General features: G+C 36.6%; 1 protein-coding gene across 1 annotated transcript in view; it reads right to left on the minus strand.

The window, feature by feature from the left end:
- Window positions 1-21,895, minus strand: part of PRKD1 (protein kinase D1) — a 399,928-nt gene that overhangs the window by 68,402 nt on the left and 309,631 nt on the right. The window lies entirely within an intron of this gene.

A 21,895-nucleotide genomic window follows, 5' to 3' on the forward strand; every position in this document is an offset into this window, starting at 1 on the left:
TCTCTCTAATTTCGATAAGCCTAAGTAGGTAGGTGCACTTCTAAAAATCTACACGTTCATAGTAGCCCTCGGTCCCATGAATCGCCCTTTTCCTCAGTGGAGGCATTTGGATCAAAAGACAGGTGTGGAACTTTGGTGAGAACTGACCTAACCGTAATGTAAGGTATTTGGATACCAAACCAAACACCAAACCCAGTGCTGTCGAGTCGATTCCGACTCATAGCGACCCTGTAGGGCAGAGTAGAGCTGCCCCCTAGAGTTTCCAAGAAGCGCCTGGTGGATTCAAACTGCCGACCCTTTGGTTAGCAGCCGTAGCACTTAACCACTATGCCACCAGGGTATTTGGACAGACACATGTAAATGATTTGATTTGGCCAATTATACATGAAGAAAAATATAGTCTCTTTTCTGCTCTCAGTGTAAGAAGGGATTGAATCACAGACAGGAGAGACTACGAGAAATGAGCAACAACAAAAACAGAATTTTAAAACCAGGGAGGGTTTTAGAGTTTAAAAAACAAACGAACAAACAAAAAAACCCCAAACCAAACCTATGGCTTTGCTAAAGACTGTGACATCCTCATACTAAAAGCGTTCCATTTGAAATGACTGCCAGAGTAGAGCGATATACACTGAGCTCTTACTTACAGAGGCAATGTATCCTGTTTTTCTAGAGGCTGGATTTGCTTTTTAACCTGGTATGCAAAATTAATGACTCAGCAAGTTTGGAACTTTCCCAAGAAACGATTACTTAGATTACATTATGGAAACTCCAACTGCCAACATGTCTTTAAACATTTAACAGAACCCTGAAACAATTTCCCAACAAGGTATATTCCACTGAGCAGGTGAAAATGAACTCTCTTCATTAGTAAAGCTAGAAAATGGGGGAAAGTTTCCTTTAATTGTGGTTTGCTTACTGTCACTGATGTAAAACAAGCATAAGATTTCCTGAAATAAGTCACTTTACAAAAAACATGAATTCAAGTGAAAACTTCTGCAGTAGTAAAACAGTAATGTTTATTAACTAAAATTTATTTCATGACCCACACTGGGACTGAATTTTGGGAGATATAACCTCCCCTTGAGTTAAAGAAAAACTGAAGAGTAGTGAATACTTTATCATATATGTGTACATTATCTCTTTATGAATCTGTCCCAATCATTAGCAATAAGCATCTAAGGGAAGGACAGTGTCTTTCTCATATTTGTCCTCTGTTAATGGTAAATGTACATGACATGTTACACGTTGGTACATGTTAATTGTACATGACAAACAACAAGCATTGATTGAACTAGGTGATGCATATGTTTTCAGGTAAATGCATAGAAATAATGGATGACAGAGATCACATTTCAATAGAGATATTCAAAATACAGACTTTAATATGTCTTATAAAATTTAGTGTTATATTGACTTGAAGTTTGACACTTTCTTTATATTTTTACAAATTTTTTAAAGAGAGTCCAACAGGCTAAGGAATATTTTTTACTGCAATTGCTCTTTCTACTTGTTTGCTTAGCATACGCAAGTTGAGTATGAAACCTGTATAGAATTCCTCTGCTCCAGAGAGAGGGGCATAGTAAACTCAAATACCTGTACACTGTTAACACAAATGGGTGGCTCTCAGTGTTGTGGATGCAACAGGGAAGGGTGGAGACTACAGTAAATTGGAGAGGGCAGGCTCCGTGTAAAAGGAATGATCACTGGTCAAATAATGCTTGTAAACCAAGTATCATGAAATTCAAGTGTTTTATGAAATAACTCTATTTCTAAATGTTGGCAACTCTAAATAAAAAATTAAAACACTGTACCAAAACCAAAACCAAACCAAACCCATTGCTGTCAAGTTGATTCCAACTCACAGAGACCCCATGGGACAGAGTAGAACTACCTCATAGGATTTCCAAGGAGCAGCTGGTGGATTCGAACTGCTGACCTATTCGTTAACATCATGCCAGTCAACTAAAAATGATCTTATCTGGGGACTACATCTGGCCCATGGGAAGTCTGAGGCCTTTGGAAATAGATAATAATAGCAAACACTTTTTATAATCTTTATACAGGTTAAACTCTTTTCATAGTACTTTACACGCATTAATTCATTTAAGCCTAATGGCCACTAGTGTAACAACTTCAACTTTACAGCTTAGGAAATGCACAGAGAGGTTAAATCACTTGCCCAAGGTCACAAAGCTTGTAAGAGGCAGAGTTATGAACTCAGGTGATTTTGCTCTAGATGGTACTACTGAATCCCCTCTTCTTAGTCACTTCCAGTTCTCACATTCATGATTTTATGCTAATATGGAAAACAGAAGGCATGTTCTTCCTTTCAAGAGGTAACAGCTCATAGGAAACAATGAGAATAATCACATAATAATATGTCCTACATGACAAAATGCTGTCTGAAAAGATTGTGAACCCCTTAACCTTGACTCACAGGAGAGCTTGTCAGTGCTCTAAGGATAGCATCTGAATCATGTATGTCTTATGGAACACAAGTAGCTGAATAAACAGCTTCTATTGTACAATAATTCTATTATTGTATAAGCAAGAAGCCCTGCTGGCTGGTGCAGTGGTTAAAATACTTGGCACACTTGGCTGCTAACTGAAAGGACAGCAGTTGGAACATACCAGTGGCTCCATGGGACAAAGATGTGGCAGTCCGCTTCCATAAAGATTACAGCCTTGGAAACCGTATGGGGCAGTTCTACTCTGTCCTATAGGGTCGCTAAGAGTTGGAATCAACTCTATGGCAATGGATTTTGTTTGGCATGGTGTAAGGATCACTTGGTTGGCTGCTTACTTTCCTATTCAGGTGTTTTTATGCTTAAAAGATACTAGCACGACTGTGGTAAAACAGATCCAACCAAACATGAAGGCTTTTGTCCCAGAAGTTTTAAGATCTAACACCTCGACTCTTTTCAAAGAACTGTGCCTATCCTACACTACAGTCATCAAGATAAAAAAGCCCAAACCTGTTGCCTTCGAGTCAATTCCAACTCAAAGCAACCCTATAGGACAGAGAACTGACCCACAGACTTTCCAAGGAGCACCTGGTGGATTCGAAACATCATCCCTTCTGTCGGCAACCCTAGCACTTAACCACTATGTCACCAGGGTTTCCAATAAGTGTTTCCTAGGACAAATCCTACCTGAAGGTCCCATTCAGACACTGCAGGACAAAAAAGACCAGTAAGTAACAGTTTTTGTGCCCAGGGAGTTGATCATCCAATAAAATTTTAGACACATTACTGTTACTATCGATCTTTATATAGGCTGTTCCCTTCCTTCTGCATAGACAGTTCTTTCTTATTCTTCAGATTTCAGTTTATGTTTCTTTTCCAAGAGGCCCCCAGGCCACCAGCACCCATTTATTCTCTATCATACCACCTTGTCTCTCTAGAGCTATCACTGCAGCCTACAATTGTCTTTCTTACCTATTTATTGTTTTGTTTTTTTAGTGTCTTCCTTCAGCATAAGTTCCACGAGTATATCTTGCCAATTTTGTTCACCACTGTATCACCAACTCCTAGAATACTCCCTCACTCAGAATAAGATAAATACCCATGTATACACACACACACACACACACACACGAACGAGAATTTGAAGAAAGTAAGCCACCATCCATGGTCCGGGCGAGAGATTTCTCAGAAAAGGGGTTTCCTGAAGAAGAGACATTTGGTGTGGACCTTAAAGTGTATCTCCCATGTAATGACAATGCTAAGTACTACCAGCAACACAATTCTGATTTAGAACAACTCAGTCCTCCCAGTTCTCAGGCTGCCTCAAGATTTCTTTTATATACTATGAAACCTGTTTAAGCCAAATGAAAATGATTATCTAACCCTATACACAGTTGGTGCCAGTAAAACATCGCTACTGCAAATGCTCAGCCTGAGGCTGACTACTTTCTAAAGCAAAGAGGAACACTCATTTCCTTTTAACAACACTTACAAGAACACATTACCCCTCACACAGGGAGCCAGGGGTTTTCCAGCACAGAGTGGCTTTTGGGCAACAGACAAGTCTGAAAACCCCAGGGAAACAGAGTTCACACAGGAACATGTGTATTTCCATACCCTGTAATTCACTGAGTAAAGGCTAAGGTGTCTGGTGAGTTTCAAATTGTTCTGTGCTATTCAGTTGTAATTATGAATCTATATCCCTTAAACTACCTGCCAAGGGTGCTAGATAAATGACTTTGGCTCCTCAGTTGGATACCCTAAATATATAGCATAAATAAAAGCTAATCAACACATTTTCCTAACAGTGAAAAAGGTTGCTACAGGGCAGGAAAAAAAAAGCGTGTCCCCTGCTCGGTGGTGACGGATGCTGTGTCTTACAGTGGAGAATCCATTTCTTAATGTTTGCAGCAATTTGTGAAAGCTTTTGAAGTAATAACATATTAACATATCTCTTAATAACATAATAATCACATAATGACATATCTCTTCTTAAAAATACAAGGTGATTGAGACTCACTGAGTACTAAAGTAGTCTTGGAAGCTACATTAACTTTTATATTGCTTCACTCTTTTCACTCTTTTTAAGTAAACAAACGAAGGGTAAAGGAACCTTACTATTTTCTAAGTGAGCCACCCTTTGCGGAGAAAGCACCAGAACTATTCCAGAATTGTTGCATATGTTACATGCACTGCTTTTTCAAAATGTCAGTTACCAACATCCTACAAATTTGTAGGCTCCTGTGGAAACTCTATGGGGCAGTTCTACTCCGTCCTATAGGGTCGCTACAAGTTGGAATCGACTTGGTGGCACTGGGTGGTTTTGGGAGGAAAGGGGAGACAATGTAAGTAGGATTACTTCTCTTTCTACTTGAAGGTGATACAACATTAACGTCGTGCACTCTAAATTTATAAGAAAGGAGAATCTCCACTAAGGAAGAAAATAACTTTGCATCTTAACAGCCTTTGCTTTGGAGCTTCACGCACTGGACAAGATCTATATACAAAAAGTGAAGTGGAGGGTTAACAGATGATGTGGAAAACCAAAGACAGATTTTAGGACATACATTCCCATAGTTCTTTATCTGGGTCAAATAGACAGGGACCTGGCCTAGTTTTCTAAGTTCACAGGAGAGTTGTATTGAAATAACCTGGAAAGAGGCTTTTCTATTGATTATTGCCTTGGAGACACCAAGCAGAAGCTGGAAAACCTCGCCATAAACATAGTCCAAGGTTTAAACAAAGGCAAGAACCTCTCCCTTTAAAAATGGCCCATGAGGATAACTGGGAAGGGTTTACAGTATTTTATAGAATTCTAGCGTATCACATCCGATGGGAAACACGCAGCTGTGTGTGTGCATGTGTGTGTGTGTGTGTGCATGTGTGTGTATGTGTGTGCAGGCACACACATGTCCTTCTGAAACAACACAGTAGGACCAAAGTCTAGATTTTAATGTAGCTCAAATAAAGAAAAAATAAATAAAAAGATAAGTGACATTTTTCCTTTACTTACAGGAGAAAAAGAAAGCTTTGAGTTTTAAAAAATACAGAAAAACACTAACTCATTGAAATAGTATCACTGAGTGATATTTTCAGAGAAACAGACGTGAAAAATTAAGATATTTGGAGAAAGAGACATTATTTGTTTATGACTTCTGGACATTATTTCATCTTCCATTTCACTATTTTTTTTTTTAACCCTCAAAACAACACTTCCCCTCTTCCTGAGAAGGAAGGAATTAATCTGAGCACACTGAAGCAAAGATCAGAAAACTGTGTCTAATGGATCAAGTATGTTAATGAACTTAAATACATCAGAAAACACAGTTAAATATATTGGAAGCTGAACTATTTCTGGATTTCCTGAAAGTCTAATTTGTAGTATCAATTCCGATCTCTTACTCTCCTCCCTTTTAATTTTTATTTCTTCTACAAAAACGTTGTTTCTATTTTTCTGGGCAGACACATGCATCAGGACACATGAGCTCTCAAAGGGAGCATAAATAGCCTTTTTTCATGGTACACAGCAGGGAGCTCAGTAGTCAGGAGTGGTCAGGAATTAAATGAGAGGGACTTAAATCTGTCTGGGTCCACGTGACATTAGATCACACTGATGGTCACTAAGTAAATGCCTATTATTGGTAACAGCAGAGGGCACTTCCCCTCAGCAATACTTCGTATCTCAAGGTGTGGCTTGTGGGAGTGTTAGGGAGACTATGGCATCTTGGGCAGGACATTCAGAGCTTTCATTATAAACCCAGTTGTTCCTAAATCTATTCCTTTATAAATATGGGCGAGTGGCATATGATACCCCCATTTCCCACCCTGGTTCACGAAGAACTCTCTTGTTGCAGCGTTCATGTTTATAATTATACATGCGTGAGTTTTTGTTCAGAGCATGAATTATTTACATATGATAGCCAGACACAGTGAATGAAAGCAGGCAACAGCTGATAGCAAAAGTAGGCCTCACAATCTTATTAAGTTTACTGAAGGGCTCCTTCCCTCCAAACCCACTGGTGTGTATACTTTTCTGGGCAGTAGTGAAGGGCTGAGGATTTCTAACTCACTGAACTGTACACTGATCAGGTTTGAATTGGGAGAACTAGTTTATACAATTATCAAAAGAAATCTTACAGTTTATCTGGTGTATGTACTACAAGAGTATCACTGTGCGTATTTAAATGGAAAAATGGCATTTTAATTCACATGAATCACTAGGATTCCTGGAACTCCAGAACACAAGAGTAATAATTAAAGTGTCTAATTCCAGATGGACTTTTGTTACACTGGATTATATTCTGGAAAATATTCATCTGGCCAGAAATATCATCGTAGTTTCATTCAGGAATAGGATTAAGTACAGCTTCTTCTTCTGTTTTTTTTCCACTATGTGCCTATTTGAGAAGAATCTACTTTGAATACTACAAACTGTATCAGGATCATATCCAGTAATAGATAAATAATGCAATACTGGTATGGCTTCTCTTCTCTTTTTTTTTTTAAATAAATGAAAACAGTAACTGAATGAGTCATTTTGGGGGAGATTTTCTAAGAAAGTATGCAGCCAAGCGTTTCTTTAAGTACAATGCTTCTCTTAATTAAACATGAGTCAGTAAACCTCTATAAAAATAATAGCAATTTATGGTAAATTCTATTTAGAAAATATGCACTCACATAAAAAGTTGAACTCAGTATTGTCCATATTCCATAAAAAATAAAGGACGCAAAAGGTGAAGATACAAAATGGTCAAACACATGGAAAATTTTTGGAATGAGCAACTTAATTCCTGTAACAATAATTTCAGAAACCCTGATTTTTTTTTTTTAATTTCTATAAGTTAGGCTGAATGTTAAGAATAACCAAAAATACTACAGTAAAAAAATAGTAGGAGCATTTAATTCTACATAGAATTAATTCTCTGTAAGCCCCTTCATCTCTAAGCTATAATAATAGATAACCTCTTAAAGACATTTAAAAACTTCTTAAAATAACTTTGGTAAACTGATTTAATTTTTTTAAAATTCCATAAGGCCATTCTAACTTATTTTTAAAAAGCTGTATCACCAATTGTATCCTGTGTGGTCACAAACGACACCCAGTGTCTCACATTCTGCTTCATTTTCTACCTTTACTTCATCTCTTTTACCTCAAGAAAGGATCATTTACCTCAATCATTGGCAAAAGTATTGTTTAATCTGCCTACAATGATTTATTCTTAACTGTACATACAGTAAAAGGATGAGTTAAAATACATTTATCTTCTCCATGTTAAAAATTAAGTATGGTAAAAGATGTCAAAAATACGTATCAAATTGAGTATATATTTCTGTCATAGACTAATAGATTAATGCCATAATATGTAAAGGTCCTAAGCAACCAATAAGCAACCCAACTGAAAAACAGAAAATAGCAGGCAATTCACAGTAGGTGAAATACAAATGCCAGTAAGTATTATTAAAAAGCTGTGTATCCTCTCCAATAAGGAAATACATATTTAGGCACAGAAATATCTTTTACCTATCAAATTAGCCAAAAAAAGAGAGAAAATATCAATAAAACGTTGTTGGGAAGGGTATCAGGAAACAGAAACTCTTTATACTATTGTGGGTAGAGTTATACATTTTTATAACTCTTTTTTCCTTTATTTATTGTATTTTTGATGCATTTTTACAACTTTTTGAAGAACTATATGGCAAAATGTCAACATGAAAAGTACATATATTCTTTAATTCATCTGGTTCCTAAGAATATAACTTACTAATAAGTTCAACAAATGCTTATTAAAGGCACGTTAATACTTTTACAGATGTGTAAAAAATACATATGAGAATGCTTATTTCAGCATTGTTTAAAATAAAAATTTGAAGCAATCTAAATGAACGTTACTGCAATGGAGAAAATCTGTAAGTTTTTACAAAGACATTTAGTACACTTATTTGAGTATTGCCTGTCTTTTCGAGCTACATGAGGGCAAGAAATTTATCTATTATTGTATACTTTTGTACCCAAGGATTACAAACCTGACAGTGTAAATTGACCAGGACATGATAACAGTGGAACAGAGATCAGGTTTCCATAACCTCATTCCCTAATTCTGTTATTTACACACTGTCACGAAAATATTTCTCTGAAGAATATTTGGTCAAATTTAATGCATCATTTTCTTCCAAGGCATTTATATAGAGAACAGTCTATTACCGTTTCAGTAAACTATATATAAACAAAGTTAAAAAAAAAAAAAAAAAGCTTATGCAGCATGTGCATCTTATTTCCATCAGGAAAGAAAGGCTGGCTGCCTTTAATTTGCACAGCTTCCAAGGAAAATCAGACTTTTCAGTCCCCTTTTATGCAGTCTGTTCCCAATTGGAGCATAGGAGAAGTGAAAAATGCCTCCCATCCTTGTCTGGCTTCAAGCCCAAAGAATAATTTGAAGGGAAAGATATAATTCACATTTAAAATTATGTCTACAAGGCATTTTTGAGTTACAAACTTAAATTTACAAGTATATTAAAAATTACATTTCCCTAGCTTCACCCTGAACTTTTCCAAGTAGGGAACACTTTGAACAAGAATGGTCTTTCCAAACATAGGAATTTATTATTATTGAAATAAATTAATTCATTTTACATTCCATGAATCAGATATCCTGTCAATTTTATTCAACCCGGAACACGCTCTGGTTGTGTTTTCATTAGCTTCCGTAGTCAGAGTTACTTTCAGAAGGTCATCTTAGAATGGACCCTAATAATGGTATTTTCAATTTGTATTCTCATGAGGGAAAATAACAATATGCCAACTCACAATTGGTCCAAGATACAGATATGAGGGAAACTGATCATTAACAAGTCAAATTGTCAAAACAAATTATTACAAGAGGAGAACTGTTGTAGGCTCTGCTTCAACACTTTACCTAAATCCTTCTCTTCCACAGTCAAGTTGTTAATTTCTTAAGATAGATAAAAGGCCAATAGTTACTATTTTGGAGAGGGCTTAATTCAAATCGTTACAAAGGACATTTGTGCCGTTTCCACATATAATGTGTTCTTGGATTGAAAGCTTGATATTTCTAGCTGCAAGCCATCATTTCTTTAAGATTTAGTAGATTGTGATAATACGTAAGGATTAAAATCTCCTTTCTTGAAAAAGAAACTAAACTCAGGAACTGTAAACTAGCAGTTATATTCATTTTCAGGCAGTCCTCATTTTGCACTGCACTGTGCACCATGGCAGTGGGTTTTGATTTGATGCCAATGGACCTTGTGCATATTGGATGGTGTCCTCACTCTGCAAGGTCTGTGGAACTTGGATCAGAACTCCTTCCAATATGCGCTGAGTTTCAGATAACATGGCATCTCACAAAGTGAGGGCTGACGGTATTTTATTTTATTCTCAACCTCTCTACTCAATTTCATAGAAAAGAAACTAATGTGATGCAATCAAGTAATCTGGTTTAAACTAACAAACCTGAATTGATTATTCTAATGCCTGCATTGCTCTTTGTCTGAGCTCGATAGCCAAACAGTAACGACAACAAACAAAAAACAAAACCTGTAGGCTTTCTGCCATTCTTTGGATTGAATTCTCAGTTGAATTTTGATCTGATTATTCTCAAAGAGTTAATGTAGACAACCATCTGATGTCAATTTAATATCATAATGCTGGCTTGAAAAAGATGGCGAAACACATTGAGAGTGCCAAGTAGAGTTAGTACCTACCTCAAAGCCAGGACTCACAGGAGACTGAAACATGAAGTTGTAAGAGGAAAAAGCAGACAAAGGTGAAGAATAAAAGGAAAAAAAGACAGGAAAAAAAGTGTTAGTGGAGGAAAGCAATGCATATTACTCATTAATGTTTCATATAGGTGCGTTTTCAAGATAAAGCAAAATGTTATCACAGTAATCAGTCATTGTGGTCACAGAGACATCTGAGTTGTAAACTTCTTTTCAAAATTTAAATGGCGCTCTAGACACTAAGTCAAGATTGCAAAAGTACAGTTTACAGTTGTAACCTGGTAGAGGTTAAAAAAACAAACACCCCTTTACTTGTCATGGTATCAGTGATGAAGATGGTTCTTTCACCTTGTTGAAAATAAATTAGTCAGAATGAAGCATTTTTGACCTTTAAATGAAAGATTAGATTTTCTTCACAATAATTCATCCTCTAAATGGGAAAAGAAAGAAAAAGGTCATCAAAGTAATCAAAAGTTACAGAGTTGTTCTCTCCCTGCCTGCAGGATAAGCTAATGAGTAATCAGTGTATCAGTCAGTGGTTTACAAACCTGGCAAGTCCAACACTGGCTGAGAGTTTTAATGAGAGTAATATGCTCACAATGCATTCTTTGCTCATTTTAGAGCCTTTTTAGCATACTACTATCTTCTGTCTGATTTCATTTAAGGTTGAAATATATTTCTGAGGTAGAAAGGTTTTTCTGGATTTTTTTTTTTTTTAAAGAAGAGAAGGTTATCAATGAAAATGTTAAGAAAAGGCTTGGTTACACAGACCACACATTCCTAAGCTTTTCTATTGAGTATGATCTTTCTTATCCCTGCTCCCTCCAGCAGACAACTAGATACCAAATGCAAACTCAAATAGAGTTGACTCCTTTTCTTAGTCAAAATGCATGACTATGTTTTGAAATCAGTGGTTCTTCCAGTGGATAAATACTACACATTGAACAAAATTCTATGTTCTATTCTCTGAACCTCCAGTATCCTAATTTGCAACCTGTAGCTAATCCACTTAGTCAAGGACATTGGAAAATGGTGTAGATTAAGGTCCTATCAAGATTGTTAGCCAGTAATACCTGCTCTTAAACATTTCTGGACTGACATGAAGTATGTGCAGAACTCAGGGACAACTGCTCACATGAACACATTTAAACGTGACTTTTGAGGGGAAAAAAAAAGTAACCCTATTTGCAGGCGCTCTTATGGGATATTTTCATGCAGAGGCGGCAAAACTTTATCATTGGAGAGGAAATAAATCAAGCTTCTCAATTTCCAAAATAAGATATTATCTTTCCACCTATACATCTGGTAGTCAAGTTCATGGATTTTCCTTCAATCAGCAGCCCCAAATACCTTTATCCAGGGCTCTCACTGGAATTTATACTTGAGCTGAATGCCATTCAGCTCATCATATTTGAAGATGGTCTATGCAACAAACATTTACTCATTTATTCCTCTAAGTTGCTATTTCCCAAAGCGTGTTTTTCCTCCATAAGGTCTTACGGTTTTATGAGAAAAGGGGTTCCATATTCAAGTCAGTTTGGGAACAATGATTTTATTATTGCAAGACTTCTAGGAACTTTAACTATTTTTAAATCAGTATTGTGATCGCCAATGCTTAGATGGAACATGAAACATTTTCCAATCTTATTTCATTATTTCATTAGGAAGCTTTTTTTTTTTTTGCAGAATATTTTATGGGATCATTATTTTGAAGAAAAAAATGTTAGAAAACATATAACGCTAGGTATTTGACATTCTATCTTAGTATCAAGTTAGAAACACCAGAAATGTCCATAGAGCAGAAAAGAGAACTACCTACTTCTTTAGCAGTTGCTTATAATATTATACCATAGTTCTCTTTGCTTTTTTTTTCCCCCTTGAAGTAAGATCAAAGGAATTACAATTTTACACTGTGGTGAAAACCACCACACGAAACAGTGCTTATTATGCAGATGAATATTATGTATTCAAGGACTAATGTGGTACATTACTATTAAATTACTATTAAATACCACCCAAGAATTTATGCTTCTTACTGGATAATATAAATTATGTAACCTCATTTTTTTTTAATTGGCTGGGAGGAATCTTGGAACTAAATTCAATTATGAATTATTCTGATATAATTTTTTTCTCACATGACTTGTGATAGACGACTCTCATGATTTCATTACTTGCTATTTGGATAGTTATTTGCTGTTATCATTTTAAAACATCTTTACTGAGGAATAATTTATACCTAGTAAAATCAAAAACCTAAAGCAAACCCATTGCTGCTGAGTCAATTCCGACTCATAGTGACCCTGTATATAGGACAATGTAGAACTGACCCATAGGGTTTCCAAGGCTGTAATCTTTACAAAAGCAGATTGCCACATTTTTCTCCCGTGGAGTGGCTGGTGGGTTCAAACTGCCGACTTTTCGGTTAGCAGCTGAGAGCTTCACCACTGCGACACCAGGGTTCCTTGTATGGAGTAAAGTGCACGAAATTCTTGCTGTATAGCTTGATGAGGTTTTAAACATGCATAAATCCATTTAACATCCACCAGATCAATATATAGAATATTTTCCAGTAACCCGAAGGCATCCTTCTGCTCCCTCCCAGTTAGCTCCTTGCTAAGATGAACCATTATTCTGACCTCTTTCAGTATAAATTAGTCTTGCCTGATCTAAATGTCATATATTGGATTGTTAAGTATATACTCTTTTTTGTTTGACTTCTTTCAATATTATGTTGTGAGATTCATCTATGTCTTTGAGTGAGTCAATACTTCATTCATTTTGTTGCTATATGTTATTCTGGAGCCCTGGTGGCACAGTTGTTAAGAGCTCAGCTGCTCACCAAAAAGATCAGCAGTTTGAATCCACCAGCCGTTCCTTGGAAGTCATATGGGGCAGTTCTACTCTGTCTTATAAGGTTGTTATGAGTCAACAGCAATTTTTTTTTTAATGCTATTCTATAGTATGAATATACCACAATCAATTCATTTCCAGTTTTTATCTGTTATAAATAAGGATGTTAACAATATGTTTGTATATAACTTTCTGTGCGTGTATGTATACATTTTTGTTGGCTATATAGCATGGAGTGAAAATTCTGTGTCCCATGATATCCATACGTTCAGCTTTAGAAGATAACTGCCGAACAGTTTTCCAAATGTTGAACCAATGTATAGTCCCAATAGCAGTGAATGGAAGTTCCAGTTGCTCTATATCTTCACCAACACTTGTTACTGTCAGTCCCCCCTTCCCCACCCCATGTCAAATATTCTGATGTAGGGATATCTCATTGTAGATTTAACTTTAAGTTCCTTGGTAATTAATGGTGTTGAGCACATTTTCATGTTAACTGGCTACCTTCTTTTGTAAAGTGCTGTTCAAGTATTTTGCCCATATTTGAAATGAGGCTGTCTTAGAACTTATTTGTAGATGTTTTTTACACATTCCAGATATGAGTCTTTTATAGGATATATGTTTTGAAAATATCTTCTCCCACTCTGTGACTTACTTTTCCTCTGTTTTCATGTTAGATTTTGATGAAAATAATTTCTTAATTTTAATATGTCCCACTTATCATCTTTTTCCTTTGTCATCAGTGATTTGAGTTCTGTGTAAAAAACCCTTTCCTGTCTCGAGTTCTTCTATTCTTCTATGTTGGCCTACCTAGAGTTGATTTTTATATATTTTCCAGATGGATATGGATATATATATGGAAAAAACATATATATATATATTTATATATATATATTTTTTTCCATATGGATATCTAATTGGTCCCAGGAATATTTATTGAAAAGACCATTCTTTTCTCATGACAGTGCTATCTATGCTTGTCATAAAACAGTTGGCCTGTATGTGCAAGTATGTTTCTGGATTCTCTATTTTATTCCACTGTTTTTTCTTTTTTTGTACTTCTGTAATACCACATTATCTTATTAATTATGGCTTTTTAATAAACCCAGAAGTCCCACAGCTTTTTTCTACACCATGGGTTTTCAACCTTGGCACTACTGAAATTTTGGGCCCAATAATTCTTTGGTGTTGGGGGGTGCCCTTTGCATTGACCTCTCTGAGCTTTCCTTCTTGCTAGGATATTGAATCCTTAACCCCTGACTGTCTTGGTTCTTCTCAGATGTCTTCAAATTGTGTTTTGTTTTGTTCTGTCACATTTTATTCAGTTTCTATAGTTGTCTGTGGCAGGAGAGTTGATCTGATACAAGATTCTCCTTCATGGTTAGGAGAAGTCCTAAAACAGATTATTACCCTTTTCGCCTTAGACTACATCTTTCATGACATGGTTTCCATTAACTTTGACTTTTCCCAAATACCATCTGGACACTTAGAAACAAAAATAAAAAAAGATGGGCAAAGAAGAGAGAAATGATAGGATCACTTAATGTCGACTGCTCTTCTGCCATTGTCAAAAGCAACGGCTCTTTATCAGCAACTGTCTAAAAGTTTAGGAGATTAATATAATCTTGATAAGTATACTTACATATAATGATAAAATATATTAGTGTGTCCTACTTAAAGTCTACAGAGTTCTTCCTTTGTTTACTTCTAACACTGGTGATGATTTACAAAAAGACACACTCTCATAAAGCTGTCATGTCATAAATTGAATACATGTTGGATTTTCTTAAGAATGGACTATTTTATGGTTAGAATAACAGATAAAGTTTACTGCCAAAGGATTTTCAGATGATCTACATTGTTATAAATTTCTATCTTAGCAGCATTAAAGAAATCTGAGGATCAATTTATATGCTAAAATGGATAAACTAGTAGAATTACCAATCCCTTAATCTGTATCAAACTGGTGATTTTATAGTGAAAACAGTCACTCAAACTATGGAAGAGGAAAAATCATCTTTTTACATTTGAGAGAATACCAATATACTTATATTTGAGAGAATACCAATATGGCTTTCTTGCAAAATGGAGAGTCTAGTGGCATCAATGAGTAATGGCATCCTTAGGTAGATCATCACCCCTTTCAAAAGAGGAAAAAGCTCTTTTCGAATATAAGATTAAAAGGTTTTACTACTGATAACATATTATCACCTCTTACTAAGCAGTCGCCATACCATTTAAACTATAATTACTGGCCTTTTCTTGCCCAGGAATAAAAACAGACATATTTGTTGTACTCCAAGCATACCTGGGTAGAGAAGGGTAGTTTTGTTGCTATCCAAAATAGCTAGGGCATGACCCAAAGCAACAAGGAAATGTGTGTTCTCTTTCTTGCAGACCAACATTTCCTACTTTCTTAGTAACTGGATAAGGGGAGAGACATGGAGTCACCCCAGGAGGGCACAAAAGACAATGATATATGTAAAAAGTATTTTGAGAGCCAGTGTGTCACATATTGTCACAAACATTATTCCCAAGGGCATTTCCCATTTAAAGGTTACCTGAAGAGCATTTTATATATAACGGAGTGGAATTTCTGGACACAAGGTTATAAAAACTTATACCAATAATTTTCCAAAGATTTGATGGCCCCAGTGTTTTCTCACCTCATAAATATCTCAACTGAACATCATTTTACAAGCATTACTGACAAACATGGTTAAAATCTGATTTTTAAAAAATGTATTTTAAAAAAATTTAAAAAAGCATTTTACTCTAAAAAATTTCCATTAAGCAATAAAACAATAATGAGCCAATAAAATTTCAGCATGTTATATAAAAATAACTTGTAATTCAAACAAATTATTTGGTCAAATAAATTAAATAATTTGAAAACAGAAAACACTTGTATTAAAGATTATAGTTACATAACCTAAATAATATTTACATACATATAGGCATGCATATGATATTTTAATTATGTATAACATTGAATTTATACTTATAAAACCTAAATCATATATGTATGATGTTAGGTATATATAATACAATAAAAAACCCCATTGCCATTGAGTCGATTCCGACTCATAATGATCCTAAAGGACAGAGTAGAACTGCCCCATAGGGTCTCCAAGGGGCATCTGGTGGATTTGAACTGCCGACCTTTTGACTAGCAGCCATAGCTCTTATCCATTACACCACCATGGTTTCCATATATATGTTATGTGTATATATATATATATAAAACCCAGTGCTGTCCGTGTTGAATATATACATATATACACATGCACACACACAATGTATATATTACATTAAACTGAGCTAGGTTGAAAACAAATAATTTTTAGCATTAATTACATAAATATGTTATCTATTGTAACGATCGATCACTTTTGTTTAGAACTTTACATTTCTTGCGCGGTATATTAAACAATTAAAAAAAAAAACTTTTCCTGATAAAAAATGAAAGCAAGACACAATTTATAATTGTTTCCTAAACTTGTTTTTTAATGTTTGTCCTTTAAACAGTATGATCCTTAGTGACTATACTTAAGACACAGGAGTAACTGCTCTGACTTGTAAAGTCACTGCTTATAAAAATTTAAACTCAGTTAAGAACTAAAGACCAAAAAAAAAAAAAACTTTTTTTGGTCTTTAGTGGTTTTTTTTTTTTTTTTTTTGGTTTAAGAAGTAAAGGGTTGGGAAGGTGACCTGAGCATTATTTAAAAAGCCAATATATTTTTATTTTAGTACCTTTAAGTAAGAATATTATGAATTCCAATTAATACAAACTTATGGAATAACTCAAATATATATATTCACACACACACACACGTAAAATCACACACGTGTATCCTGAATAGCAACGAAAACATAATATATTTTTCTACTTATTGGTGGATTTATTACTTACCTTTTTCCCCTACAAGTTCACTTAATGAAGGATTGAAAACACAAGAACCCCCCTCCCCTCCTCAAAAAAAAAAGCCCTGGAAAAAGTGTACATGGAATTTTCCTATTTATCAAAATGAGCAATCATTTGGGTTATATGTCTGGTTTATACTGTAACAAATTTAGGTGGTATAAGAATCACAATAAAATATTTTCCAAACAATGAATTAATCCTTTTTTTTTAGGAGCTTTTTTTTTTAATTAAACTTTAGATGAAGGTTTACAGAACTGGTTTCTCATCAAATAGTTTGTACACACATTGCTGTATGACATTGGTTAACAACCCCACAACATGTCAACATTCTCCCTTCTCAGTGCTGGGTTCCCTATTACCAGCTTTCCTGTTCCCTCCTGCCTTCCAGTCCCTGCCCCAAGGCTGCTGTATCCCTTAGTCTTGTTTTGTTCCATGGGCCTGTTCAATCTGTGGCTGAAGGGTGAACCTCGGTAGTGGCCTCATTACTGAGCTGAAAGGGTGTCTGGAGTCCATATTCTCAGGGTTTCTCCAGTCTCTGTCAGGCCAGCAAGCCTGGTCTTTCTTTTTGAGTTAGAATTCTGTTGTACATTTTTCTCCAGCTCTGTCTAGGACCCTCTATTGTGATCACTGTCAAAACAGTCAGTGGTGGCAGCCGGGCACCATCTAGTTGTACTGGACTCAGTCTGGTGGAGGCCATGGTAGATATGGTCCATTAGTCCTTTGAACTGATCTTTCCCTTGTGTCTTTAGTGTTCCTCATTCTTCCTTGCTCCCAAAGGGATGAGACCAGCGGCATATCCTAGATGGGTGCTCATGGGCTTTTAAGACCCCAGATGCTACTCACCAAAGGAGAACATAGAACATTTTCTTTATAAACTCTGTTATGCCAATTGATCTAGATGTTCCCGGAGACCATGTTCACCACAGCCCTAAGCTCAGCAATTCGGTACCTCAGGGAGTTTGGGTGTGTATAGAGCTACCATGGCCCTGCCTTGTACAGGCTGTACTGGCTTCCCCAGCATTGTATACTGTCTTACCCCTTCACCCAAGTTACCACTTATCTACTGTCTATTAACTGTTTTTCCATACCTACTCCTCCCCTCCTTTGTAACCATCAAATATTGTTTCTTTTTGTATGTAAACCTTTCCATGAGTTTTTACAGTAGTGGTCTCATACAATATTTGTCCTTTTGTGATTGACTTATTTCACTAAGCATAATGTCCTTTAGATGCATCCATGTTGAGATGCTTCACAGATTCATTGTTGTTCTTTATCATTGCGTAATACTCAATTGTGTGTATGTATCACAGTTTTTTCCTTTTTGTACTGTGTGTTAAGTGAGTTTACAAATCAAGTCAGACTTTCATACAAAAATTTATATATACCTTGCTATATGCTCCTAGCTACTCTCCCCCTAATGAGACAGGACATTACTTTTCTCCACCCTGTATTTCTGGGTCCATTCAGCCAGCTTCTGTCCCCCTCTGCCTCCTCATCTCCCCTCCAGACAGGAGCTGCCCAGATAGTCTCATGTGTCTACTTGATACAAGAAGCTCACTCCTCACCAGTATCATTTTCTATCTTATAGTCCAGTCCAATCCCTGTCTGAAGAGTTGGATTTGGGAATGATTCCTACCTTGGACTAACAGAAGGTCTGGGGACCATGACCTCTGGGGTCCTTCTTGTCTCAGTCAGACCATTAAGTCTGGTCTTTTTATGAGAATTCGAGGTCTATATCCCACTGCTCTCCTGCTCCATCAGGGATTCTCTCTTGGTTCCCTGTCAGGGCAGTCATCAGTTGTAGCCGGGCACCACCTAGTTCTTCTGGTCTCAGGCTGATGTAGTCTCTGATTTATGTGGCCCTTTCTGTCTCTTGGGCTCATAATTACCTTGTGTCTTCGGTGTTCTTCATTCTCCTTTGCTCCTGGTGGATTGAGACCAATTGATGCATCTTAAATGGTTGCCTGCTGGCGTTTAAGACCCCAGATGCCACTCTCCAAAGTGGGATGCAGAGTGTTTTCTTAATAGATTTTATTATGCCATTTGACCAAGATATCCCCTAAAACCATGGTCCCCAAACCCCCACCCCTGCTAAGCTGGCCTTCAAAGCATTCGGTTTATTTGGGAAACTTCTTTGCTTTTGGTTTGGTCCAGTTGTGCTGACCCTTCCTGTATTGTACCACAGTTTGTTTATCCATTCATCTGTTGATGGGCATCTAGGTTGTTTCCACCTTTTTGCTTTTGTGAACAATGCTGCAATGAACATGAGTGTACATATATCACTTTATCCATTCTATCACTCTGTGTCTCTTTATGGGTGCATTTAGACCATTTACATTCAGTGTAGAAACCCTGGTTGCATAGTGGTTAAGTGCTACAGCTGCTAACCAAAGGTCGGCAGTTCAAATCCAGCAGGCGCTCCTTGGAAACTCTATGGGGCAGTTCTATGTTGTCCTCTAGGGTCGCTATGCGTCAGAATCGACTTGACGGCACTGTTTTTTTCCCCCCACTGGGTTTACATTCACTGTAATTATTGATAGGTGTAAGTTTATTGCTGTCATTTTGTGGTGGTGCTAACATTTTCTTTGTTTCTCTTACTGTCCCGTGCTGAGTTCCTTTTGTTTGTGGATTTCTTTTCTTTTTATAGATTTTGTTTTTATTGAGACTTTATGTTTTTCTTCTCTATTTTGATGAGTAGGTTTGTTAACTTTCTCTGTGGTTACTTGAAATTTACCCTTATCTTCCTAGGTTTGAACCAGTCTATTACTACATGGTATCGCCTTGCCTTCCTCTCCATTAGAAAGTTCTATACCTATACCGTTTATTCCCTCCTTTATTGTTATGACATTGCCATTTACAGATTAACCTCTCGCATTCCCTATTGCAATTCTTTTGGTTTTGTATAGTCCTTGAGAGTTCATTTCCTAGGTTGGTATCTGGCTGGAACAATTTTGCGTCCTAGATTCAGGCTGCTGTCTGATGTTGTTTGTTCTCAGACCAAAGGACTCCCCTTAATAATTCTTATAAGTTTGGTTTGGTTTTTACATATGGGAAATGTCCTAATTTCACCATCGTCTTTGAATGAAAGTTTTGAAGTATTATTCTTGGTTGGCAACTTTTTCTTTCAAGGTTTTATATATGTCATCACATTGCCTTCTTGCCTGCATGGTTTCTGCTGAATAGTCAGAGCTTAGTCTCATTGTTTCTCCTCTGTATGTGACTTTTTGTTTTTCTCAGGCTGCTTGCAGGATTTTTTCTCTATCTTTGGTTTTAGCAAGTGTGATTATGATATGCCTTGGTGTTTTTCTTTTGGAGTCTGTCCTATATGGGGTTCATTGAGCTTCTTGGATGGTCAGCTTTTCATCATTCATGATATTAGAGAAGTTTTCTGTCAGCAATTCTTCAATGATCCTCTCTGTTTCTCATGTTCTCTCTCTGTTCTGGAACTCTGATCACTTCCTCATTTTTGCTTTTGATAGTATCCCACATAATTCTCAGGGTTTCTTCATTTTTCCTTGTTCTTTTTTCTGATTTTTCCTCAGAGTTGTAGCCAAGTGTTTGTCTTCAATTTTGCTGATTCTGTCTTCCATGGTTTTTAAGATGCTCCTCAGCCCTTCTATGACACTGTCCATTTCTGAAATCTTGTTTTATCTTTTGGATTTCAAGTTGTTTTTATATGATTTCTAGGTGTGAATTTATTTTGGCATTTTGTCCCTGTATTATTTTCCTGAATTGTTCCATTTTTTTTGTCTGTATTTTCCATGAATTTTCTGCCTTTTCCATAAATTTGTCTATTTTTCCTCATTTTTGTCTGTTTTTTGCTTTAACTCTTGGATTGCTCTGAATATTAGAGATTCAAAATCCCTGTCAGGTAGTTCTAGTGTCTTTTCTTCTACTGGAAAATCATCTGGTGTTTTATTTTGAATGCCTACTAGAACCATCCTGTCCTGTTTTTTTTTTTTAATATGGTTTTATATTGTCTGCTGTCTTTGGAACATTCAGTAGTTATTTTCTTAGTTTCTTGATTGTAGATTTGTTTGTTTCATCCTGCTTTTTTGTTTTATTTGGTCATGGCTGATCAGGCAAGCTCTACGTTCTTTGTTGTTTGGTCATCTGTAGTCACAATATTTTTCACCTCCTTGTCCAATGGCAGGGCCAGTCATTCAGCTATGGTGCAGCAAGGCAGGTCCAGTTGAAGGGAAGGGGCTGGGATGGGCTGTTTGTGGTACGTACTAGGGCTGACAGGATGGGCCAGGAATCAGTGCTGGGCAGGTTCCAGTAGGCCATGCCTGTGCTCCTCAGGGGTGTGATGTTCAGTGCGTGGTGCAGGTAGGCAGGAAAGAGTGAGGAGGTGGTGATGTGTGGAGCTAATAGGGGTATGGGAAAGAGAAGAGAGAAACAGAGGAGCCAAAAACAAATACGCAAACAAAGAAAAAAACAACAACAAAAAAAGAGTGCTAAGGGAGCTTGACATTGGAGTGGAGAGATGAGAAACCAATAAATGGAGAAAAGCAAAGGGGAAAAAAGGGAAAAGAAAGAATAAAAATAACTAGATAAAAATTTGGAAAAGAAAAGCCCCCAGGAGCCCTGGAGCCCCACCAGTGGGGCTGTTAAGACCAGGGAAGTGGCTCTCAGGCTGCATAGTATAGCCTGGCTAGAGAGGTATAGATGTCACACAGCTCCAGGTATTAAGGAGACAGGAAAAGAAGGTAAGTGTAGAGAGGTGAGAACTGAGAAATGAAGAAAGACAGAAAGGGAAAAAGAGAAAGAAAAGAAAAAAAAAGACAAAAAGAAACACCCCCAGGGTTCCCACCTAAGTGGCTGTGCAGACTGGGGGAGTGGCTTCTAAGCCATGCAATGAGCCCAGCTAGAAGGGGCTCCCAAGCTGTGAAAAGAAAAACAAACAAAACAAATC

Source organism: Loxodonta africana, chromosome 10 (assembly GCF_030014295.1).
Source record: "Loxodonta africana isolate mLoxAfr1 chromosome 10, mLoxAfr1.hap2, whole genome shotgun sequence".
In the NCBI taxonomy this organism is placed as follows: Eukaryota; Metazoa; Chordata; class Mammalia; order Proboscidea; family Elephantidae; genus Loxodonta; species Loxodonta africana.